Source organism: Patella vulgata, chromosome 5 (assembly GCF_932274485.2).
Source record: "Patella vulgata chromosome 5, xgPatVulg1.2, whole genome shotgun sequence".
NCBI classification, from domain to species: domain Eukaryota; kingdom Metazoa; phylum Mollusca; class Gastropoda; family Patellidae; genus Patella; species Patella vulgata.
In genome coordinates, this window is record NC_065883.2 from 27,456,969 (window position 1) to 27,484,705 (window position 27,737).

Sequence of the window (27,737 nt, forward strand, 5' to 3'; positions counted from 1 at the left end):
GAGAGTGTTTAGCACATTATCGCCAATGAGTTAGGGATGACAAAAGTTTCTAGAAGATGGGTGCCAAAGCGCTTGACTGTGGATCAGAAATATGTCAGATTCATGACGACCCGTTTTGAAGCAAATCCTGATAATTTTGGGGCCAGATTTGGAACCATGCATGAGACCTGTTTCCAAAAATAAAAAAGGAACTAGCCGGTCGTCATTATTTTAGTAATGATGACGTCGTGTCAGCTGTAAACGACATTTTATGATGGCTGAAGAAAATTCATTCCTTACCGGCATCGAAGGGGGTCATGTAGAATAATAAATGGAAACGATCGACTTTTTACAGGACTTTCACGGATAGACTTAGAACTTTTCAGCCAGCCCTCCTAGAACGGGGAGTGGGTGACATTTGTTGATGTTAGCGCAAGACGAGAATAGGTTGGTCCGGGCAGCGGCTAACTTCTTATATCGACGATGATATCTATAATTTTTTCAACACGTTCCTTATCAAATGGTTGGGGGGGATATCCAAAATAGCCACCAAAATAAACTACTGCATTGCGGACAGAAAATCAAATGTCTATATCCATTGCATGTTTTCAATACCAAGGAATTTTATGGAATTATCAAAAATCCGGTCAAACTACCACCATAATGGATTTCAAGAAAATACTCACATATTTGTATCATACCATGAAAAATGTAGAAAATTTACATATAGTATTTTCAATTGCCAATAATTTTCCACTTTTTAGAGAAACTTTGGGTAATATGCAAACAGAAAAATCTCAAATCAGTTGTATTGATTGTAACATTAGAGATCTACACTGCAACGTGTATCCCAATCCCCTAAAATGTCACCGACTGAATCAATTTAATCTTTGGTTGTAAATCAAACATTACAAAAGAAATATGTGTAACAGCTATGTTTTACTATCACTGGCTAACTTATGTACATATAAACTAACATTCTTCAATAAATACGAATTATTGTTAAAAATAGGCCTGAAGAAAAATGACAATTTGGTAGATAATCACCCCTCTCTAACAAAAAGGTTACATAATACACAATGTTCTCAAATTTGGGAATATTTTAATGTTTCCAAGATTTCAAACCTCAGAGGTATCAATCGTTGTGCAAAAAGTTAAAAAAAAAGTCGTTATAACAGAGTTGGCAGCAAAAGGGAGACAAGAAAAGGAGCAAAATCAACATTTTATTGTTTTATAAGTAACATATACAAGGCGGATACAGAGGGGGGTTTGGGGGTTCCACACCACCCCCACTGCTCAGCCACAAAAAAAAATTGTAAAACAACTCTTTTTATGAGAAAAGTGTCAAGGTCGTGTGCTTTATCCTTTATCGTCAGTAGTGGGATGGCATGGGCATTCAAAGCGGAGATAGTGATATAGACCAGTGGTTCTCAACCCTTTTTTTGCCAACGGCACACCTTGGAACACATAAAAAAATATCGGCTAAATATATATGAAAAATGTTTGAATTCTGCAAAATAAAAACATGTCAAGTCATAGAAGGCATACAAACGTAGACACAGACTAGTCATACACACATAGAATGACTCAAACTAAATAAAGAAAAACACAGCTATGAACTTATACTTTATAGCAGTGTTTCGAATTTCATCAGTCAAATAGCTGGCTTCTTTAATGAGCAATATTGTTAGTGTGCTGTTCAAAATTTCGCGGCACACTTAGGAAGATCTCGCGGCACACTGGTTGAGAATCACCGATATAGACATATGAGATATCACAATTAATGCTTTCCATTCATCAAAAAACATCCACACCTCTTATCTCCCCATTTGGAGTCATAATTGTGCAAAACTCTATTTTAGGCTCGTGTCAATTAAGTTATCGTGCCCGACGTATTTTATGTGATGAATTTTCTTGATATTTTGGTGTTTGACACAATTGCGGTCGGTTTTTGTTTATCTACTTTGCTTCCTTATGTTAACATCGTGCAGAACTGATGGTATTGCATATCAATAAAACTAAAACGTAGCATAGTAGATGCATGTATTTAGCATGTTTTTTATGTAAAATCCCAGTTTCTGTGTTTTGTCAAAGTGACCTCTGGTTACTCCAGATGTACGTCAAAATGTCCCCCACCTTAAAATATACATTGTTTCAGGAACCTAGCAAACCCCCTCCTGCAAAAATTCCTGGATCAGCCCCTGATATATACAACCAACACCACAAATCCTAGATCTTGATAAGAATGGCGGAGGAAACAATAAATGCCAGAAGCAAACTTTAACGATTTGCTGTTTTAATGTGATGATACTTGTGTCAATTCTTATAATATAAGATGACCCTCCGTACCTCAGTTAAGGTATACAGGCTAGAGTGTTTAACGGGCTGTTTTCAAATTTGTTGTGATGCATTGTGGCCGTGAGAAGAGGACGAACTCTATCGATATTCAGTGCTGGTCGAATTGCCGATGCGGAGATTCCCCCCCCCCCCCTTGCCTCAAACCTTGTGAAGACGATAGTAGATGCTAGAACTTCTAATGCATTCTTTTCAAATTGGTGCGAGAATTGTGGTTATAAGAGGATGAACTAATTGATATTCAGCGTTCCGCTACCTTTCATTTCGTAGTTCGGGTTCAGATTTCATCAAGGCATAAAGGATCCATATCAAATTTGGTCAACATCCAAGTTCTTTTTTGTTTAGATAACCTGTTGTCGAGACATAGCTGCTGCCTGGTCGTATTTCCATGGCTGTCTTCTTATTTAGATAACTTTCCCGTAAAATCAGCCCAAAACAATAACTGTTTTAATTCCTTAATCGTTTAAGTAACAAATTATGGCACTGCATGAAAATTATAATTGAACCATCGTTGCTTTCACTGATGAAATGGTCTTTCAGCCACTACCTATCAGTGGCGCCCCCTACAACTTACGACCACGGCACGTGCCCTACCTGCCGCACCGTCTTTATCAGGTTCAACTTACTATTGTATTCCTCCACTGCAATAGAGGAGTTGGGCCAGTAAGTTCTATACAGTTTCCTTCTGTTATCTTACCAATGCAACCCAATCCGTCCCCATTATTCTCAACATAATTTTCTGATAAATATGTTAATATTTTAATCGAAATACATCACGTTACAAAAAAATGAAATTAAATATATACACATGCTAATGAATTATAGCAAATAAAATATTCGTCAAATGATCCGTCTTCATTATTATGTCATACATAAATAAGAATATTTTTAATTTAAAATCTGATTAATTAATTTCATTATGTCTCATGACCTATAATACAACATTTAATTGGTATTAATTATTAATATGTACAACAATAACGCCAAATATGACGAAGAATATGAAGGGGTTTTTTTCATATTATTAGAATATATTTTGAGTTTTATTGAGTGAGTGACACAGATATAATGTAATCATTGTCTGGGATTACGCTACTTTAATATATTATTAGGACGGTGCCATATACATTGGTTAAATAAAGAAATATTTATGAGCATGCCTTGTTGTACAACCTGGCTTCTGACTTACGCCCACCAACAGCTAGATGGGGTTGCGAGCATTAACAAGAGTTTGCAAGAAAGAGGGGGGGACAACTCTGAGAGTTGTCGAAAAAAGTCTTTGTTTTTCTAACAAGAAATGTGATCGATAAACAGGGAACAGGTTGAAGGCAATATACGAACACATTCATAGATTAATACATTCACTGTGATAATGGCTTGACTGTCAACGAGATTAAAGAAGAATATTATACAAATAATAATAACATATTTAATGGACAACACCAAATCATGGATTGTTCTATTTACTGTACTGTAACACAACGAACAAATATGAAGCAAAGAGACAAATTAATTCCAACTTCGTTATTCTTTTAATATTAAAGTCACAATTGTGGAAAATATTAAACCAGTTAATCCTAAAGAAGAAGTTGGACTGGAAGCATCATTGTCGAATACGTTGTATTTATATCTTAAATCACCATTGATATCATTACATAATTCACTGGAACAACTGAAGTCGCAAGCAGGTCTTGTTGAGACATCAACACAACCGTCAGCAGCTGCGGGTTCTCTACATCCCCGATCCATCGACTGCATTGTGCCAAAACCTGTAACAAATAATTGTACATATGGGTCATTGGACAACAATATTTTATTGGGTTGAATGAAATTGGGTTTAACGCACTACTTTTCGTCACCTACCTGGATATTGAAAACAGGCAAGGGTATGGACATGTGCCAAACATTGTGCTATGGGAAGAATTTTTTCCCTGACAGCAATTGAATTCCACCTGCAAAAGATTCTTTTACGTGCATGCCAACGTATAAAGAGGACCTGGGTTTTTCGTCGCACCAGAACGACCAGGCACTGTCTTCTTTGGCATTCCCTACGTCATGCATCACTGACTAAGGGCCATTATTAGAGATTTTGTAAGTTAATAAGTTGCCTCCCGCGTTTCCAAGATGTCAGAGAATTGGTGTGAGAGAGATGCCAGAATTAATTTAAAACATACTTTACCTGGGGTAACTGGAATTAGTAATGTGCCTACAGGTTTAGAAGCCTACACTAAACCGATAATTATAAAAGGGGATCCAATACCAACAGGAAAAGAAGACCCCGTAAGCTGATGGCGATAACTGAATTAAACTTACTTTCTGCGAAGACAGCATGAATAACACATTGTTTCGGTAGTTTACATTCTAACTTTTGCCTGTTCACGGTATAATCTTGTGTATCATTTACACAGCCGTATCCAGCAGTTCCATCATGACCAGCGAATACATAGCTACAGGAATAACATTGAAAGGCTAGAATAAAAAATAAAAACATGTTGTAAGACAATGAAGATACATTGCCCTCTGGGTTGTCGAAGCGACCATATTATTTCTCGAAGGATAATACATTATCAGAGAAATGAACTTCCACTACCCTTCACATCTCATCATTTGGCCCCGACGGGCATCTCCAGACATCTCCCGATTATATTTTATATCTGCTCAAATCCCCATACTATTTACAACTTCTTTAGTGGACCTATCCATAACTGGGGGGGGGGGGGGTCACTGTGGCTGAGTGAGTAAGGCGTTGGCGCGCTAACTCGAAAGTCCCGTATTCGATCCCTGCGTTGGCCGAGAAAGTTCATCGGGATTTTCCGGCGTGGTTCTCCCTTGTCACTGGTGCGGGACAGAGGGTCTGACAAGGGACAACGTACAGTCGTTCGGATGTGACGAAAGCCCGAGGTCCCGTGTATAAATTGGCGTGCACGTAAGAGATCCCCTGGCAGTTGGAATTCGATATAAGAGTAGGTCGTGCTGTCCGGCCGAAATTCACGCATAGCACACTGTATGGCGTATGGCCGTCTTGATTATCCCAGTCGGAGCAGAACAGTAGGACGTTCAACCCCATTTCATTTTATTTCATCCATAAATGCCCAACAAAAATAACACGCATAAAACAGAAAAAGCCCTTCACAATAAAAGTTTCATAATCCTCCTGGCATGACATAATTAAAGTAATAATAAAATATATATTCGTTAAAAATGTCGCCTAAAATAAACAAGAAGTGGGTATATAGACCTCATGAAATTGTGTTGGATGAGAAGTCAACATAAATATCATTTCCATAAAAAAGAGTCGTATAATATGTATACTTGGCTTTAAAGTGAAAACTAAGTGCAATCTATTAACCTTTCTAATATATCCCTCATATGCATACCATTCTATAAGTATAAATGCATCATCCAGCGCCGAACTATAAGTCCTAAAGGAAAATCCCCCCACCCCCCTCTAACCCATAAAATTTTATAATTGTTAAAAACCCACTTTTAGTTTGTCTTCCTTGTTGGGATTTAAATATGTGAGCTTAAATACTCCATAATACCTCCCGCGGCGCCGCCCCCTACCCCATCGTCAAGATACTTACCACATATTTGTGGATAATAAAGAAATCTAATGCCCCCGCTCAATCGAGCAGAAAAATTAAGATAATTTAGTCTACTGCAGGTAGCAAAACAAGCTATATTTTAAATGAAATGAAATGAGATTTAACGTCCTATATTGCTATATTTTAAAATATATATATATATATCTACAGATAAAGTATACAATAAGTTTTAAATGTTTTAACAATAAATACCTTGTGAAAACTGTATTAAAGTTATTATGAATATTAATCCTTCAAAACAACACGTCCTCGTGGAAACCATCTTGACTGTTAGTGTCATGACGTTATCCGGTTTTCATAATGTCACGCTTGGTTTATTTTATGTTTGTGTTATAATATATTATCTCCTGTACAGAAGTCTCGATACCTTTCATTGTGACAATATAGACCTCTAAGCTAAACCTGTACATTACCGTACTTGTCTTATCTGTTTAAACGACAATGTAAGGCAATGTAATATAGCCCACGGTGATGACTAGATTTACTTTAACAGGGCCGTAGATACACGTAAGGTATTGGGGTGGGATTGGGCTAGGTGTCTTGCTGGAATTTGTAGGAGTTGTCTACGAAAGAGGTGGTGTTTGTATTGCGACGAGAAAAATCTAATGTAAGACAGTCCCCATGAATCTACAGGGCAAGACGAAAATATTTTGGCCCGGGCAGCGGCTAGTTTCTATATCTACAATGATAAGAGTTTCCGTTCTATTCAAAGGGAGTAAAACATCTTATGAAGATGGATAAAGGAACACGGTCTTGCTTTATATTTGTTCTTAAACCGCCATTTATAATACTTTAAAATGATTTATTTCATTACATATTATATTATATTAGAAGAATCTTTATTTACATAAAAGATTTATCGAAAAAGCTTAAGGAGCTAAATCTGTTTTATTTGGGTCACAATAAAGTATTAAATTTAAGTTTATTTGCCATGTTATTTCGTTTAGTGATGAGACAAGCTCCACACGATTACATTGTTTTTTCAAAGGTTAACAGGAAGTCGACAGTGGAACACTAAATTTTAACTGTTGACGTACTTTTTCCAATGGAGACAGATCCCCATCCCCAAAAAGAAATCAACATATAAAAGTCAATGACCAAATTCAAAGAGTTCTATAGTTATTTTAATGTATCTAAACCTCTAACTCATTACCATTCATAATATTCGAAATTAAACACACGAACTAGAATTGGTCCAGTTCAATAAATATTGATGTTGCTATCTAGCCGTGAAAATATAGGATCCTAATATTTTAAAATAAGTACACAAGTCGTGTATTTTATGGTTTCGGGCGCCAAATGCAATGAAGACAGAAAAATGTATTCTACCAAACAATGTGTAAGTATTTAATAATGGCTTATTCAGAAACGACAAAATAATAATTTAAAGTAGCAAAGTCTTTAACTCAATCTCAATTTAAATCAACATTGTTTTTGTGATTTTGCCCGGAAAAGATTGGCTTCTGATAACCAATATTTAAGACAAAATAAACATTGTACCATAGTTATACGAATCGTGTACCAGAATGCGTTCCAGCGCCATTTGTAACAAGGGACTCGAAGAACGAGCTATAGACACATTCCACAAGTCATGTCAAACGGTGACCTCATATTCGTATCTGAAGTGCATACGCAATAAATACTATCAGTGTAGACTAGAATAACCAGATGCTGGAGATTGCCATTCGATTGACACTCGCCGAACATAACTGATTTGAAATTAGAGTAAAAACGGAAACGATTGAATGTAAATACGTTTATATACATTCATATTACATTATTATATGCGTTGCGACCTATCTGTGTCAATTTCTAGGTCCCAAATATTAGCGATTTAGCTCCTTTAAAAAAGGTGTAGAACGGACCAAGCAGGCGTAAACGACTGTCGTTCACTTTAGTCTGTTCACGTATTTCACCAAATATAATTGATTAAAAATTACAATATTTGGTTTTTTTTTAAATATTGAAATAAGTCACTTTATTATATACATTCATATTACATTAATATGTGCTATTAGACCCGTTTTCTTCTATTTTATGGTTCCCAAGAATAGAGCTATACGCCCTGTAATCTGATGTAGAACGATAAAGATACTTTATGTTGTAAACTTAGATGTGATGGTTTATTTGAATGAATACTATATTATGCAATCTAGGAGTGATATTTTAATGGGTGCGGTATCTAATAATATATGACAGAAAAGATGATATTGTTTCGATAAAGTTTAGTGACAAGCCCATTTCCAGTGAAGCGTACAAATTCATATCCCTGAACACAACATACTGTATATAAATCAAACGCCAAAAAAGTTTCTTAAAGCTTCAAATAATAAAAAAACAGCCTGACGGAAGTGATCACCGGGAATGCGTAACTCATCTAAGGAATTGCATTGTTATCCTGTCAGTTAAGTGGTGAGGTTTGGGAGCTATGGTTAAACCCTACACGAAAACTGAAACTTTATATTTCTTTGAACGTGTACCACAGATAACTCCACAGGCCTAGGATATAGTTTGCAAGAGTCTTTTACTCCGAGGGGATCACGGTGGCTAAGTGGGTAAGGCGCTGGTTCGCTAGCCTGGAGGTCGGGTGTTCGATCCCTGCATTGGCCCAGAAAGTTCATCCAGATTTTCCGGCGTGATTTTTCCCCTTGTCAGTGATGCAGGACGGAGGGCCTGACAAGGACAGCTGTCTAGTCGTTCGAATGGGACGAAAAACCGAGGTCCCGTGTACACATTGGCGTGCACGTAAAAGATCCCTTGGCAGTTGGAATTCGATATAAGAGTAGGCCATAGTGCCGCTGCCCGGGCAAAATTTCCCTCATAGCACACTGTACGGCGTATGCCCGTTTTCATTAGCCCAGTTTAGGAGCAGAACAGTAGGACGTTAAACCCCATTTCATTTCACTTTTACTCCGATTTAACCAATTTATTCACTAAAATATTAGGAATTGCTATTTTTCTCGGCTCTTTTGCATGGAATTCAAGTCAAATCGCGTAAGTTGTTTATCTATTGGGTATCCGGTTTATTCGGAGGCGAGAACGTATATAGTTATTGGAATTTCTTGTGTATAACATCCATTACTAACTGGAACGAAAATCTGAAACATGTAAATTACATGGGATTTACGAGACATTAAACCAACATTTAAAAAATAAAACTAGAAACAATCTAACGGAGGTAGATGTTGTTCTATAGGGGGTGTTGTCAGTGTTTACAAGACATGCCTTCAAATTAGCACTTGTTTAGTAAGATGTCTTCGTGATTTGTCAAATCGTATTTTTTTTCATTCGGTCAGATAATGTACATATAGCTAATCCTCATGAATGAAGACTAAGGTGTCGTCTAACTTAGCGCCATATTGTCATAGCTGTGTGTTTTTCTCCATAACCTATCACATCCCTCTTTTCTGGTGGTCAAAATGTACATTTGATTGCCTCATTGTGTCTAGCTTTGAAATCTGCAGGTTTCCCTAATTTACACTGTAAAGATTTTTTTTTCTCTAAAGGTTCAACTGAATATATTCATCATTGAAAATGTCCGAGAAAACTTAAAGGTGCGTTTGAACAGTCAATAAGACTATAATATAAATAGCTCGTTATCAGAGAGAGATAAATGGGGTTGTGTGTGTGTGTGTGTGTGTGTGTGTGAGAGAGAGGGAGAGAGAGGGGGGGGGGACTAACATGGTTTTTAATTTTATTTCAATGGTCCACTTGCGCATAGGACTGTTTAGCTGTATGTGTGTGGGGGGGGGGGGGGGGGCAGAGGGCCCCGCAAAAAACAGCTAGGTTGAAGAGGCGACCTTACTCCTTGTCACGTACTAGACCCCCCCCCCCCCCCCCAAAAAAAGCTATGTCATTTCGGGACTTATATATGGTACATAATATATTTAGTGATGAATTTTATCTTAAAACTTTTATATCTTAAAGGTGAATTGTTATCTTAAAACTTTTATACCTCAGAGGTTACCTTAAAACTTATATATCTCAGTGATCTTATAACTCTTATATATCAGTGTTGAATTGGAATTTTTAAACTTGTATATCTCAGAGGTGAATTGACAGATCTGTTTTAAAGTTTGCGTGGAATCCATTTTGAACACCCCAATTATAATTAAGAGTATAATCAGGTAGAATCGACATTTTTTAATGAACGGTAAAGATCTCCAAAGTTTCTTTAATTAAACGCAAATAAAATCATTCGAAAATGTAGTCATGGATGATTTCTTAAAATTGTCAATCAATTCATCAACATTCTTACTCAACAGCTAAGTGTAACACATCTGTATAAACTTAATTAATTAAAGTGTGTATTTGTAAATTAAAAAAAAAAGACTTTATTTGGCCAGGTTCAGCAAATGTTTGCTACTGCACATGTATGGAAAAAGTAGCTTCAATTTTAATATTTTCCTCTAGATTTGAAGTTAAAGGAGATTCGATATTTTTAATATTCTAGATGGCTGTTACCCTAGGTTCCTCTAAACACGTATCTAGGAATTATTGATATAATATAATGCATTAAATATTCCCGGAGGTATTTTTCTAGTTAAACACAACAGCTTTCTAAAACAAAATCACCGCGTTCAATTGAAGGGGCGACGTAATATAGTTAAAGGGTATGGTAAGATGTTGCCCTCAATTGTCAAATTGTTGTTAGGGAAAACATTTTTCATATGTTATATATTATATCATATACCTTATTTTGTAAAGAGTAGCCCCGTCCCAACTTGTTACAGTCATGCGCCAATTATTAATTCAATGAAGAGGTGTGTAGGTAACCTGCAGCAACCGTATGTAATATTTAAAGGAGCTAAATCGCTAATATTTTGGACCTAGAAATTGGCACAAATGGGTCGCAACACAAATAATAATGTAATATGAATTTATATAAACTGTTTTACATTCAATCGTTTCCGTTTTACTGTGAATTGTCATCAGTTATGTTCGGCGAAATACGCCAGAAGTCTCAACCGAAAGACAGTGTCTAGCGTCTGGTTATTCCAGTCAACACCGATAGTATTTATTGCGCATGCACTCCAAATAAGAATATAGCATCACCGTTTGACATGACTTGTGGAATATGTCTAGCCTCATTCTTTGAGCACCTTGTTACAAATGGCACCGAAACGCATTATGGTACACGATTCGTGTGCCAATGGTAAAATGTTTATTTTGTCTTAAATATTGGATATCAGAAGCCCATCTTTTCCAGGTAAGACCACATCACCAATGCTGATTTAAATTGAAAAAAAAATCGTGTTTTCAATGTCGAAGATTTTGGATGATATTGAGTTACGGACTTAGCTACTTTAAGGTAGATGTCCGAACCAAAAATTACGCGAGGTCATAAATAAACTAAAATGTGTGAATTCAACAGATTGGCCAGGTCGAAAGCAAGAACAAAACCGGACAGCGAGATCAAAAAAGGTTTAACAAATTTACAATGATAGCACATTAAATGTACGCCTATAGTCAGCCTAAATACTTTCTTTAATAACATCAATCAAAGTTACCAAATATAAAATGACATGTATGTCATGCAATTCCTGCAAAAAAGTAGGTTGCTATGCAACAAAACACACACCCACAGCAATTAAGTCATCCGTGTCGTTAACAAGGGTTGTATATTTATTATAATATCTGTAATGAAAACATTTACAGCACACTCAAATTTGATTAAGAGTAACAACCTATTAGAATGTGTTATGACCTTAAACACTTTGAACAAATTTAAAGTCAATCAGATGATAAATTTGAACCCGAGAGCACCCACAAAATTTTTTGAAGTGATCAAGGGCCATAACTCTGGCAGTAATTATCAGAAATAGTTGAAAATCGATAGGAAGCCACGTCCCAGTACCTTAAAACGTATCCGTATCGCGGGAAAAATTCCGCTTACCAAAACGTCTACGATTACGGTAAGGGATAATCAAATGCCATTGTTGAAATGACACGAGCTTTTAGCGTCTTAATTTCAACACCTTCCAGGATAATAAAGACAGGTATACAATATACATGTACAGCTATGAGGGAAATTTTACCCTGATACAGACACCTCCAGACTACTTTTTTTTGGATTTCAAAGTTTCAAGGAAGCTTTAACGTGTTCCATGGTATACACGAAATTTCGTTTAAAGGTAAGGGGAAACCAGGGTGGTGAATCCTGTTATTAAATTAAACACGATTTCACCTCTGCTGAATACAACTACATGTATTGAAGTTATAAATACCCACTGCTGATGAATACAACTATTGAAGTTATAAATATCCATTGGGTTGGGGTAATTGAATATACTTTCATCACGAACGATGCCTGCATATAGCTTTTTTTAACATGTAGTTAATACCAGTGAAATATGAAACGATCCCGACAAAAAATAAGCTGTTTTTTTATAGCTATACCTGAATTTGTGACAAACTGGGTCAAGCTACATGTAAAATGTATTTCGAGAAAAAGCATATATTAACACCAACAATGATCGAATCGTTTGTTAAAGTGGTATGAATAGTTATTAAGCGAGGTTGCTTTCGTCAATATGCATATCGCTGAAAAAAAATACATGTATGTCTATCTCTAGTAATAAGGTATACACATGTATGTAGTGTTTAGAAGATTTTACCTCCTTGGTGGTCTTACTAATCACCTCCAAGAACCGTCAGGACGGTGTTTCGTCAATAGGCCCAAAGTTTAGTAAAAAGTTACCAACAAGGAAAGATATTTTACAAATATACAAGTTGTACATATCATATCCAATATTTCACTTTCTCCTGGGGTACATGGCAGCATAATTCACACTTCCATTCATTTTGTAAACATTTCAGTCAACTGGCCTGGTTTTGATTCCCCGGTTGTATGTGACAATGGGTTGCCTGTCCAAACTCCTGGGTTTTCTCCTGGTCATCCATTTTCCTACCATTGCTAAAGACCCCTACGCGCAAACGATTTAGGGAAATAAAATTGAACCATATTTTAGTCCCAAAATGAACCAGTTTGTGTCGAGTGGATGTTAAACCCCATTTCTCTCTCTCTTTCCATAATTTATATCTAATTTGTTGAGAGAGTCTGTTCCAGCCAAAATGGTGGGAGATGTTTGCACAATAATTTGATGCTATATTATGCTAATGAGACATTTTCCATTCTTGTCTGCGATATCACCTCAGTGGAAGTGGATGTAAAATACAACTAACTCACACATTTTCCATTATGCAATCTTTATAATGTCATTAGAATACCATAATTTGGTTTCGTGGACCCTGTATTTTCTTAGTAGAATGATTTTTTTTTAATTACATGGGGCTAAAGCCCAGAGTTTACTTTCTGCACTGACTGAGCTAATGATGATGGGCATATGGCATACAGTGTGCTATGAGGGAAATTTTGCCCGGGCAGCGGCGCTACGGCTTACTCTTATATCGAATTCCATCTGTCAAGGGTTCTTTTACGTGTACACCAATGTATACACAGGACCTCAGTTTTCCGTCACATCCGATCTGAATGAATTCAGATGTAAATTTCTTTTGCAATTTATGGTCAGTCCAACTACTAATTTGTCTGGCCTGTATACAAGTTTTACCCAGATTTCCAACTGTCAGTGGATCTTTAATGTACTGTCAATGATATTCACAGGACCTCATTTTTTTCACCATCCGAATGACTAGTGGATTATCCATGCCAAGCCAATAATCAGCAGCATAATATGAATACTAAATCATCTTAAAAGATACATAATGTAAGATTTAAAGATCTGGCCGTTCTTGCTACATGTATAATAGTTCAAAAATAGATAATGCAAAATGAATACATTGAAAATTTCATTCAAATTACTTTATTCTGAGCAAAATAATGACTGTTTGTAGTTTTGACAAGATGTCTGCATTGATTGTTTATTATTGTAACCACGGTGCTGTTTATTTGAGTCTTAGCCTCTCTTCTCCATGTTTAAATTAAATCATTAAATGACCAAACTGTTCTAATCTACTTAAAATCAGAGCCATCTGATGGCATCAAGAGTTGATTATGGTCTTGTCATGTTAATAAATGTCTAATTAGCTCTTGAATAACGCCTCTTTAATTATATAAATCAACTACCGGTATACATTATAATGATATGACAAATGAGTTTTATTAACAATGATTTATATACAGATTTAAACAATAGCATATTGCTGATATAGTAATTCTCTGACACGATAATATTCATTACATAATGTCCCCTCTAACTGAATTTTTCCAGCTTTATTCTACAAGAGAAAAAAAAATAGAATAATAAAATGGTCTATAAATAAGACATTAAAACTGTAATTAACCAAATATCACAAATAAATTTTGCATTAAATTCTCTGCTTGAATTTCCGTAAACTCAGATGATTCAATGTTACAAGTTGTTGCACTTCAATTCCAAGTCACTGACTTTAGTGCTGAGTCAAGTCGTGTCGCAAGTCTTCATCAAATTCATGGCGAATAATACAAGTTACGATTTATGTCTAATCACATCGACTTGAGTCCTTAGCGCTTTCAAGTAGCCATTTGTCGTGACTGCGAATCCCAGTCGAGTCTCGACAAATCCAAATAATTAAAAATTATATTAGCTTATATTGCAACATTATTGATAAAACTGATTTCAAATCATACTAACCCTTCCGACTGCCACCTTGTTATCACATATTAAAACACCAGCAACGAACACACATGGTATTTTCTCTTGTAATAAGACCAGTTTAAAGTCAGATAATTTTGGTTCATTAATAAATACGGATGTATGTGTTGGTACCTAGAAAACAGAAAGTGTATCATTTCTTCATTTAATATATATTTGAGCAGTAGCCAAACATAAAAACTTGATAACACTACATATCGATATATTATTTGATGACATATATATAGTAACTACATTCTGGTGTTTTGTTATTTCTGAACAGACAGTTTAAAGGAGTTACTTTATTTATCTCTATTTGACAAGTGTCATGTATTGAACTTGAAGGTAAACTTAGCCTTACATCATTCTAGTTTATTTCTATCACTTGTGTGTAATTCATGTAACAATTTTGAACCAGTGTAAGTACCAAATTACTACCAATTCCAGTCATTGGCAGTTGTACAACCACAGTAGGCTAGAATATTTCAGTGGAAGTAGCTGAACTCTTGAAGTACCAATTCCATTCACTAGCAGCTATATATGTCAATTAATGTAGCTGAACTATTGGAGTACAAATTCTAAACAATAGCAGTTATATAACCAAACCTTTGTTGTATAGTTGATTGAGTTTCACCCTTACTCAAATTGTACATCTTGACATTTATTTTCATTATAGATTAGCTTAAAATTAGAATAAAAGGTATATGGTTCAAATATAGTATAAATTCAAAGTCTGTCAGATTTGGAAGGGATTACAACAATAAATGCCCATATAAAACTATATAAACTATGACATTACCTTATTAGATGGAAGACAATCTAATGTTGGTATTATTTCCGAATCTTTTTCTGTAAATTAAGAAAATAATAAGAAATCACTATAAATTCATCAATATCCGTAACGTAAACATTCCTTGTTGACTCACATATTTTGTAGTTAAAACTATGCAAATTCTATACAGTAGTAAAATCTGGAGTTAAATGTCCACTCAACACAAGTGGATTATTTTGGGACTAATACACATGTTATTATAGAGGTTCAGAGAGAGAGAGACAGAGAAATGGAGTTTAACGTCCACTCGACACAAACTAGGTCATTTCGGACTAACATACGGTTCAATTTTATTTCCATAATTTGCATGCGCGTAGGGGTCTTTAGCAGTGGGAGGAAACCGGAGGACCCAGAGAAAACCCACGAAGTTGGACAGGCGACCCTACTCCTTGTCACGTACAACTGGGGATTCGAAACCCCGCCAGTTGACTCAATGACAGACTTTATGATACAGCACGCACATGCTAATCATTCAGCCATCCAACCCCCCTAGAGGTTCAGAAGAATGATATGGAGAGAAGGGTAGATGAGAAGAATTAGTCTACAATTCATGTATTCATCTTTTAAAATGTTTTCTTAACTCAAGATATAAACAAATGTAACAGAATGAGACATAACATTTTGTCATAATAATACTACTAACACACAAAAATTTATATGTTTATGAGTACATTTTCAATTCGAGGAGGAGACTTTTGCCTGGGCAGCAGTGTTTCTGGCTACTATTCTTTAAATTCAAATTGTCTATTTACATTCATGCTTAATGATATAAACAAGTGACTTTTTTTTTTATCCCATCTGGATTACTGGACACACTTTCCTTATCAGTACCTTTTTTATTCCTCTCCTCCGATAAAGTATTTGAATCGACTGGTTCGTCATTTTCTATATAATTCAACTGGGCATCAATCCATGCTAATTCTACATCACGGGCTGTAGAAAAATTTAATGATGTCACTAGATGATCTCGTAATTTGGCCTGAAAAGATAAACATTTTCCATCAAACATCTCTTGCTTTTTATTCTCTTTGATATTCTGAATAAGTTTTATCAATATCAATTTGGATAATTAAAAATTTAAATATGCCGAAAATTCCACAAATTTATTGAAACATGTTTAAAATAACAATTTATGTGTCTCAATCCTATTTTTTTTATTATTTACTCTAACAGAATTATCTCCCTTGTACCAACCGGTTCATTTTGATTGTTGGAAGCCATCAAGTTAAAAGTTAGATTGAAACAAACTAAACAAACCTGGAATATTCGACTTTCTGTTGTTGCATCAATACTATCACCAACTTTAGGTTGAAATATTTTTCCCTGAATGAGGGAAGAACTTGTACAAAACTCGGCTAATGTCTCAGTAGCAGCTGGTGTACCTCGAACTAAAACCTGAAGATAAAAATAGTAGAAACCTCTTATACTTCACTAAGTACTTCCTGGCAAAATGTCTAAACAGCTGAGCAATCTTTGTCATGTCATCTCTCTTATTGTAACGCTATAATGATTACATTGCAAAGAGCTAATCTGATATTTTCATCCTTTAAAACAAGATGACAAATAATAACTGTTTCTGATTTATTCTTTGTGACACAATAATTGATACTAAATGATAACAATTTGGACAATTTAGGAGGTTTGGAAAATAGCGTCGGACATGTCCGGAATGGGCGAAATCCCATCACTGAACAAAACTCTGATTCTCTCTCTATATAGATTAAAGAAGAATAAGAGTATATAGGAATAACTCCATTGTATGGTCTTTGATGAATGCACTATTCAATGAATAATAACAGTAATTTGATTTGACTCATTTTAAAATAATTGCTATTTATACCAACTATCTTGATTTGTCAAAGTGATCTCTGGTTACCCCAGATGTACGTCAAAATGACCGGGGGAAGCAAACCACCCCCACACCACCCCAGATCCCCCACCTTAAAATATACATTGTTTCAGGAACGTAGCAAACCACCTCCTGCAAAAATTCCTGGGTCCGCCCCTGATATATACAACCAACACCACAAATCTTAGATTTTGATAAGAATGGCGGAGGAAACAATAAATGTCAGAAGCAAACTTTAACGATTTGCTGTTTTAATGTGATGATACTTGTGTCAATTCTTATAATATAAGATGACCCTCCGTACCACAGTTAAGCGATACAGGCTATAGTGTTTAACGGTTTTGATGCCGTGAAAAGAGGACGAACTCTATCGATATTCAGTGCTGGTCGAATTGTCGTTGCGGAGATTTCCCCCAATTGCCTCAAACCTTGTGAAGACGATAGTAGATGCCAGAACTTCTAATGCATTCTTTTCAAATTGGTGTGAGAATTGTGGTTATAAGAGGGTGAACTAATTGATATTCAGCGTTCCGCTACCTTTCATTTCGGAGTTCGGGTTCAGATTCATCAAGGCATATAGGATCCATATCAAATTTGGTCAACATCCAAGTTCTTTTTTGTTCAGATAACCTGTTGTCGAGACATAGCTGCTGCCTGGTCGTATTTCCATGGTTGTCTTCTTATTTAGATAACTTTCCTATAAAATCAGCCCAAAACAATAACTGTTTCAATTCCTTAATCGTTTAACTAACAAATTATGGCACTGCATGAAAATTATAATTGAACCATCGTTACGCCCACGGCACGTGCCCTACATGCCGCACCGTCTTTATCAGGTTCAACTTACTATTGTATTCCTCCACTGCAATAGAGGAGTTGGGCCAGTAAGTTCTATACAGTTTCCTTCTGTTATCTTACCAATGCACCCCAATCCGTCCCCATTATTCTCAACATAATTTTCTGATAAATATGTTAATATTTTAATAGAAATACATCACGTTACAAAAAAATGTACATGTTAAATACTATTATCACCCAATAATACATTCTACAGTAGATATCGCTTGTGTGATATATTTCATAATCTACTGCGATATCTCCTTAGGGTATATCGCTTTATATGAATTTGATTGGTCAGTTGAAAAGGAACTACTTTTTTTTATTTTCCAAGAACAGTTCATTTGTTATTAAAAGTAACTTTTTTTTTATTAAAAATGAACTATTGTGATTCAATTGACTTTGATGGAAACGCTGGGGTCAATATAAAGAACTTTGCAATGGTTGAATTGCTGTCAAAAAATGATGTATCACTACGCCGTAATGTTCAGTAAAAGTGAAATTTACAGCAAAGAATTATATTTATCTATTTGTGCATGTAACAAAGGATTGGGTGATAAATAAAATCTCCTACTCGTCTTTTTTTGATATCAAAATATATCAACACTCGTTGATAAAGTAAAAAAAAACTCGGCAGAGCCTCGTTTTTTGTTACTTTATCAACTTGTGTTGATATTTTTTGATATCAAAATAGACTGGTAGGAGATTCTCTATTTATAAACGAAATGAAATTAAATATATACACATGCTAATGAATTATAGCAAATAAAATATTCGTCAAATGATCCGTCTTCATTATTATGTCATACATAAATAAGAATATTTTTAATTTAAAATCTGATTAATTAATTTCATTATGTCTCATGACCTATAATACAACATTTAATTGGTATTAATTATTATTATGTACAACAATAACGCCAAATATGACGAAGAATATGAAGGGTTTTTTTTCACATTATTAGAATATATTTTGAGTTTTATTGAGTGAGTGACACAGATATAATGTAATCATTGTCTGGGATTATGAGCATGCCTTGTTGTACAACCTGGCTTCTGACTTACGCCCACCAACGCTAGATGGGGTTACGAGCATTAACAAGAGTTTGCAAGAAAGAGGGGGGGGGGACAACTCTGAGAGTTGTCGAAAAAAGTCTTTGTTTTTCTAACAAGAAATGTGATCGATAAACAGGGAACAGGTTGAAGGCAATATACGAACACATTCCTATAGATTAATACATTCACTGTGATAATGGCTTGACTGTCAACGAGATTAAAGAAGAATATTATACAAATAATAATAACATATTTAATGGATAACACCAAATCATGGATTGTTCTATTTACTAAATATGTCGAAAAACACTCTTTCAGAAAGTTACATACTGTAACACAACGAACAAATATGAAACAACGAGACAAATTATTCTTTTAATATTAACGTCACAATTGTGGAAAATATTAAACCAGTTAATCCTAAAGAAGAAGTTGAACTGGTAGCATTCTTGTCGAATACGTTGTATTTATACCTTAAATCACCATTGATATCATTACATAATTCACTGGAACAACTGAAGTCGCAAGCAGGTCTGGTTGAGACATCAACACAACCGTCAGGAGCTGCGGGTTCTCTACATCCCCGATCCATCGACTGCATTGTGCCAAAACCTGTAACAAATAAATGTACATATGGGTCATTGGACAACAATATTTTAGTGGGCTGAATGAAATTGTGTTTAACGCACTACTTTTCGTCACCTACCGGGATATTGAAAACGGGCAATGGTATTGATATGTGCCAATCAGTATGCTATGGGAAGAATTTTTCCCTGACAGCAATTGAATTCCACCTGCAAAAGATTCTTTTACGTGCATGCCAACGTATAAAGAGGACCTGGGTTTTTTGTCGCACCAGAACGACCAGGCACTGTCTTCTTTGGCATTCCCTACGTCATGCATCACTGACTAAGGGCCATTATTAGAGATTTTGTAAGTTAATTAAGTTGCCTCCCGCGTTTCCAAGATGTCAGAGAATTGGTGTGAGAGAGATGCCAGAATTAATTTAAAACATACTTTACCTGGGGTAACTGGAATTAGTAATGTGCCTACAGGTTTAGAAGCCTACACTAAACCGATAATTATAAAAGGGGATCCAATACCAACAGGAAAAGAAGACCCCGTAAGCTGATGGCGATAACTGAATTAAACTTACTTTCTGCGAAGACAGCATGAATAACACACTGTTTCGGTAATTCACATTCAAACTTTTGCATGTTCACGGTAAAATTTTGTGTATCATTTACACAGCCGTAATCATAAGTTCCATCATTACCAGCGAATATATAGGTACAGGAATAACATTGAAAGGCTAGAATAAAAAATAAAAACATGTTGTAAGACAATGAAGATACATTGCCCTCTGGGTTGTCGAAGCGACCATATTATTTCTCGAAGGATAATACATTATCAGAGAAATGAACTTCCACTACCCTTCACATCTCATCATTTGGCCCCGACGGGCATCTCCAGACATATCCCGATTATATTTTATATCTGCTCAAATCCCCATACTATTTACAACTTCTTTAGTGGACCTATCCATAACTGGGGGGTCACTGGGGCTGTGTGAGTAAGGCGTTGGCTCGCTAACTCGAAAGTCCCGTATTCGATCCCTGCGTTGGCCGAGAAAGTTCATCGGGATTTTCCGGCGTGGTTCTCCCTTGTCACTGGTGCGGGACAGAGGGTCTGACAAGGGACAACGTACAGTCGTTCGGATGTGACGAAAGCCCGAGTTCCCGTGTATAAATTGGCGTGCACGTAAGAGATCCCCTGGCAGTTGGAATTCGATATAAGAGTAGGCCGTGCTGTCCGGCCGAAATTCACGCATAGCACACTGTATGGCGTATGGCCGTCTTGATTATCCCAGTCGGAGCAGAACAGTAGGACGTTCAACCCCATTTCATTTTATTTCATCCATAAATGCCCAACAAAAATAACACGCATAAAACAGAAAAAGCCCTTCACAATAAAAGTTTCATAATCCTCCTGGCATGACATAATTAAGGTAATAATAAAATATATATTCGTTAAAAATGTCGCCTAAAATAAACAAGAAGTAGGTATATAGACCTCATGAAATTGTGTTGGATGAGAAGTCAACATAAATATCATTTCCATAAACAAGAGTCGTATAATATGTATACTTGGCTTTAAAGTGAAAACTAAGTGCAATCTATTAACCTTTCTAATATATCCCTCATATGCATACCATTCTATAAGTATAAATGCATCATCCAGCGCCGAACTATAAGTCCTAAAGGAAAATCCCCCCACCCCCCTCTAACCCATAAAATTTTATAATTGTAAAAAAACACTTTTAGTTTGTCTTCCTTGTTGGGATTTAAAGATGTGAGCTTAAATACTCCATGATACCTCCCGCGGCGCCGCCCCCTACGCCACCGTCAAGATACTTACCACATATTTGTGGATAATAAAGAAATCTAATGCCCCCGCTCAATCGAGCAGAAAAATTAAGATAATTTAGTCTACTGCAGGTAGCAAAACAAGCTATATTTTAAATGAAATGAAATGAGATTTAACGTCCTATATTGCTATATTTTAATATATATATATATATATATATATATATATATCTACAGATAAAGTATACAATAAGTTTTAAATGTTTTAACAATAAATACCTTGTGAAAACTGTATTAAAGTTATTACGAATATTAATCCTACAAAACAACACGTCCTCGTGGAAACCATCTTGACTGTTAGTGTCATGACGTTATCCGGTTTTCATAATGTCACGCTTGATTTATTTTATGTTTGTGTTATAATATATTATCTCCTGTACAGAAGTCTCGATACCTTTCATTGTGACAATATAGACCCCCAAGCTAAACCTGTACATTACCGTACTTATCTGTTTAAACGACAATGTAAGGCAATGCAATATAGCCCACGGTGATGACTAGATTCACTTTAACAGGGCCGTAGATACACGTAAGGTATTGGGGTGGGATGGGGCTAGGTGTCTTGTTGGAATTTGTAGGAGTTGTCTACGAAAGAGGTGGTGTTTGTATTGCGACGAGAAAAATCTAATGTAAGACAGTCCCCATGAATCTACAGGGCAAGACGAAAATATTTTGGCCCGGGCAGCGGCTAGTTTCTATATCTATAATGATAAGAGTTTCCGTTCTATTCAAAGGGAGTAAAACATCTTATGAAGATGGATAAAGGAACACGGTCTTGCTTTATATTTGTTCTTAAACCGCCATTTATAATACTTTAAAATGATTTATTTCATTTCAATAATTACATATTATTGGAAGTCTCATATATCAGAAAGATCTCCTATATCAGTTTATATTAGAAGAATCTTTATTTACATAAAAGATTTATCGAAAAAGCTTAAGGAGCTAAATCTGTTTTATTTGGGTCACAATAAAGTATTAAATTTAAGTTTATTTGCCGTGTTATTTTGTTTAGTGATGAGACAAACTCCAGACGATTACATTGTTTTTCAAAGGTTAACAGGAAGTCGACAGTAAAACATTAAATTTTAACTGTAGACGTACTTTTTCCAATGGAGACAGATTCCCATCCCCAAAAAGCCAATGACCAAATTCAAAGAGTTCTATAGTTATTTTAATTTACCTAAACCTCTAACTCATTATCTTTCATAATATTCGAAATTAAACACACGAATTAGAATAAAATATTGGTCCAGTTCAATCAATATTGATGTTGCTATCTAGCCGTGAAAATATGGGATCCTAATATCCAATACTTAAGACACAATGAACATTTTAAAATAAGTCAGAGGCGGATTCAATGGGGGGCGCGAGGGGAGACCCCCCCCCCCCAATTTTCGACAGTGCCCTTTTTTACTGCTGAAAGTGCCTTTTCTCAGACTCAAATATGTCCGTTCCCAACCCGTTGTAGGGATCCCGAATGACTCAAACCATCGACTCAAACACACCAGTCTGGGAAATATCTCTTGGAATGGCTACAGATGCAAGGAAATGACGGATAATTGTCTTGTCCCCCCCCCCCACAGCGGCGTGCCCCGTCGCCGCGGTCAATGCCTTCATTTTGCAGCGCCCCCACCCCTTTTCAAAATTCCTAGATCCGCCCCTGTAAGTACACAAGTCGTGTATTTTATGGTTTCGGGCGCCAATTGCAATGAAGGCAGAAAAATGTATTCTACCGAACAATGTGTAAGTATTTAATAATGGCTTATTCAGAAACGACCAAATAATTATTTAAAGTAGCTAAGTCTTTAACTCAATCTCATCCACCGTCAATTTAAATCAACATTGGTTTTGTGATCTTACCAGGAAAAGATTGGCTGCTGATAATCAATATTTAAGACAAAATAAACATTTTACCATTGGTATGCGAATCGTGTACCAGACTGCGTTCCAGTGCCATTTGTAACAAGGGACTCGAAGAACGAGCTATAGACATATTCCACAAGTCATGTCCAACAGTGACCTCATATTCGTATCTGGAGAGCATGCGCAATAAATACTATCGGTGTAGACTGGAATAACCAGATGCTGGAGATTGCCATTCGATTGCCATTCGCCGAACATAACTGATTTGAAATTAGAGAAAAAACGGAAACGATTGAATGCAAATAAGTTTATATACATTCATATTACATTACTATATGCGTTGCGACCTATCTGTGTCAATTTCTAGGTCCCAAATATTAGCGACTGTCGTTCACTTTAGTCTGTTCACGTATTTCACCAAATATAATTGATTAAAAATTACAATATTTGTTTTTTTTTAAATATTGAAATAAGTCACTTTATTATATACATTCATATTACATTAATATGTGCTATTAGACCCGTTTTCTTCTATTTTATGGTTCCCAAGAATAGAGCTATACGCCCTGTAATCTGATGTAGAACGATAAAGATACTTTAAGTTGTAAACTTAGATGTGATGGTTTATTTGAATGAATACTATATTATGCAATCTAGGAGTGATATTTTAATGGGTGCGGTATCTAATAATATATGACAGAAAAGGTGATATTGTTTCGATAAAGTTTAGTGACAAGCCCATTTCCAGTGAAGCGTACAAATTCATATCCCTGAACACAACATACTGTATATAAATCAAACGCCAAAAAAGTTTCTTAAAGCTTCAAATAATAAAAAAAAACAGCCTGACGGAAGTGATCACCGGGAATGCGTAACTCATCTAAGGAATTGCATTGTTATCCCGTCAGTTAAGTGGTGAGGTTTGGGAGCTATGGTTAAACCCTACACGAAAACTGAAACTTTATATTTCTTTGAACGTGTACCACAGATAACTCCACAGGCCTAGGATATAGTTTGCAAGAGTCTTTTACTCCGAGGGGATCACGGTGGCTAAGTGGGTAAGGCGCTGGTTCGCTAGCCTGGAGGTCGGGTGTTCGATCCCTGCATTGGCCGAGAAAGTTCATCCAGATTTTCCGGCGTGATTTCCCCTTGTCAGTGATGCAGGACGGAGGGCCTGACAAGGACAGCTGTCTAGTCGTTCGGATGGGACGAAAAACCGAGGTCCCGTGTACACATTGGCGTGCACGTAAAAGATCCCTTGGCAGTTGGAATTCGATATAAGAGTAGGCCATAGTGCCGCTGCCCGGGCAAAATTTCCCTCATAGCACACTGTACGGCGTATGCCCGTCTTCATTAGCCCAGTTTAGGAGCAGAACAGTAGGACGTTAAACCCCATTTCATTTCACTTTTACTCCGATTTAACCAATTTATTCACTAAAATATTAGGAATTGCTATTTTTCTCGGCTCTTTTGCATGGAATTCAAGTCAAATCGCGTAAGTTGTTTATCTATTGGGTATCCGGTTTATTCGGAGGCGAGAACGTATATAGTTATTGGAATTCCTTGTATACAACATCCATTACTAACTGGAACGAAAATCTGAAACATGTAAATTACATGGGATTTACGAGACATTAAACCAACTTTTAAAAAATAAAACTAGAAACAATCTAACGGAGGTAGATGTTGTTCTATAGGGGGTGTTGTCAGTGTTTACAAGACATGCCTTCTAATTAGCACTTGTTTAGTAAGATGTCTTCGTGATTTGTCAAATCGTATTTTTTTTCATTCGGTCAGATAATGTACATATAGCTAATCCTCATGAATGAAGACTAAGGTGTCGTCTAACTTAGCGCCATATTGTCATAGCTGTGTGTTTTTCTCCATAACCTATTACATCCCTCTTTTCTGGTGGTCAAAATGTACATTTGATTGCCTCATTGTGTCTAGCTTTGAAATCTGCAGGTTTCCCTAATTTACACTGTAAAGATTTTTTTTTCTCTAAAGGTTCAACTGAATATATTCATCATTGAAAATGTCCCAGAAAACTTAAAGGTGCGTTTGAACAGTCAATAAGACTATAATATAAATAGCTCGTTATCAGAGAGAGATAAATGGGGTTGTGTGTGTGTGTGTGTGTGTGTGTGAGAGAGAGAGAGAGAGAGAGAGAGAGAGAGGGGAGAGAGGGGGGGACTAACATGGTTTTTAATTTTATTTCAATGGTCCACTTGCGCATAGGACTGTTTAGCTGTATGTGGGGGGGGGGCAGAGGGCCCCGCAAAAAAACAGCTAGGTTGAAGAGGCGACCTTACTCCTTGTCACGTACTAGTGGGGAATCGGTCGAAACCACGTCAATTGATTCAATGATACAACGCGTCCGGCTACCTACTCTCGACCCCCCCCCCACCAAAAAAAATGCTATGTCATTTCGGGACCAATATATGGTACATAATATATTTAGTGATGAATTTTATCTTAAAACTTTTATATCTTAAAGGTGAATTGTTATCTTAAAACGTTTATATCTCAGAGGTTACCTTAAAACTTATATATGTCAGTGATCTTATAACTCTTATATATCAGTGTTGAATTGGAATTTTTAAACTTGTATATCTCAGAGGTGAATTGACAGATCTGTTTTAAAGTTTGCGTGGAATCCAATTTGAACACCCCAATTATAATTAAGAGTATAATCAGGTACAATCGACATTTTTTAATGAACGGTAAAGATCTCCAAAGTTTCTTTAATTAAACGCAACTAAAATCATTCGAAAATGTAGTCATGGATGATTTCTAAAAATTGTCAATCAATTCATCAACATTCTTACTCAACAGCTAAGTGTAACACATCTGTATAAACTTAATTAATTAAAGTATGTATTTGTAAATGAAAAAAAAAGACTTTATTTGGCCAGGTTCAGCAAATGTTTGCTACTGCACATGTATGGAAAAAGTAGCTTCAATTTTAACATTTTCCTCTAGATTTGAACTTAAAGGAGATTCGATATTTTTAATATTCTAGATGGCTGTTACCCTAGGTTCCTCTAAACACGTATCTAGGAATTATTGATATAATATAATGCATTAAATATTCCCGGAGGTATTTTTCTAGTTAAACACAACAGCTTTCTAAAACAAAATCACCGCGTTCAATTGAAGGGGCGACGTAATATAGTTAAAGGGTATGGTAAGATGTTGCCCTCAATTGTCAAATTGTTGTTAGGGAAAACATTTTTCATATGTTATATATTATATCATATACCTTATTTTGTAAAGAGTAGCCCCGTCCCAACTTGTTTACAGTCATGCGCCAATTATTAATTCAATGAAGAGGTGTGTAGGTAACCTGCAGCAACCGTATGTAATATTTAAAGGAGCTAAATCGCTAATATTTTGGACCTAGAAATTGGCACAAATGGGTCGCAACACAAATAATAATGTAATATGAATTTATATAAACTGTTTTACATTCAATCGTTTCCGTTTTACTGTGAATTGTCATCAGTTATGTTCGGCGAAATACGCCAGAAGTCTCAACCGAAAGACAGTGTCTAGCGTCTGGTTATTCCAGTCAACACCGATAGTATTTATTGCGCATGCACTCCAAATAAGTATATAGCATCACCGTTTGACATGACTTGTGGAATATGTCTAGCCTCATTCTTTGAGCACCTTGTTACAAATGGCAACGAAACGCATTATGGTACACGATTCGTGTGCCAATGGTAAAATGTTTATTTTGTCTTAAATATTGGATATCAGAAGCCCATCTTTTCCAGGTAAGACCACATCACCAATGCTGATTTAAATTGAAAAAAAAATCGTGTTTTCAATGTCGAAGATTTTGGATGATATTGAGTTACGGACTTAGCTACTTTAAGGTAGATGTCCGAATCAAAAATTACGCGAGGTCATAAATAAACTAAAATGTGTGAATTCAACAGATTGGCCAGGTCGAAAGCAAGAACAAAACCGGACAGCGAGATCAAAAAAGGTTTAACAAATTTACAATGATAGCACATTAAATGTACGCCTATAGTCAGCCTAAATACTTTCTTTAATAACATCAATCAAAGTTATCAAATATAAAATGACATGTATGTCATGCAATTCCTGCAAAAAAGTAGGTTGCTATGCAACAAAACACACACCCACAGCAACTAAGTCATCCGTGTCGTTAACAAGGGTTGTATATTTATTATAATATCTGTAATGAAAACATTTACAGCACACTCAAATTTGATTAAGAGTAACAACCTATTAGAATGTGTTATGACCTTAAACACTTTGAACAAATTT

General features: G+C 35.9%; 2 long non-coding RNA genes across 3 annotated transcripts; both read right to left on the reverse strand.

Annotated features, from left to right (window-relative positions):
* Positions 1-3,142: 3,142 nt before the first annotated feature.
* Positions 3,143-6,353, reverse strand: LOC126822506 (uncharacterized). The gene is made up of 3 exons (XR_007680848.2): positions 6,132-6,353; positions 4,648-4,803; positions 3,143-4,103 (listed from the first exon to the last, which is right to left on the reverse strand). It is a non-coding gene; the product is annotated as an uncharacterized LOC126822506 (long non-coding RNA).
* A 6,778-nt stretch (positions 6,354-13,131) lies between these two features.
* Positions 13,132-21,984, reverse strand: LOC126822507 (uncharacterized). Of its 2 annotated transcripts, XR_008788326.1 has the most exons (9): positions 21,792-21,984; positions 20,303-20,458; positions 19,620-19,758; positions 17,791-17,950; positions 16,662-16,799; positions 16,236-16,383; positions 15,372-15,421; positions 14,573-14,707; positions 13,132-14,177 (listed from the first exon to the last, which is right to left on the reverse strand). It is a non-coding gene; the product is annotated as an uncharacterized LOC126822507 (long non-coding RNA). The 2 variants fall into 2 exon arrangements; XR_008788325.1 differs by lacking the exon at positions 17,791-17,950 and having other exon boundaries at positions 21,792-21,979.
* Between the last annotated feature and the right edge of the window lie 5,753 nt (positions 21,985-27,737).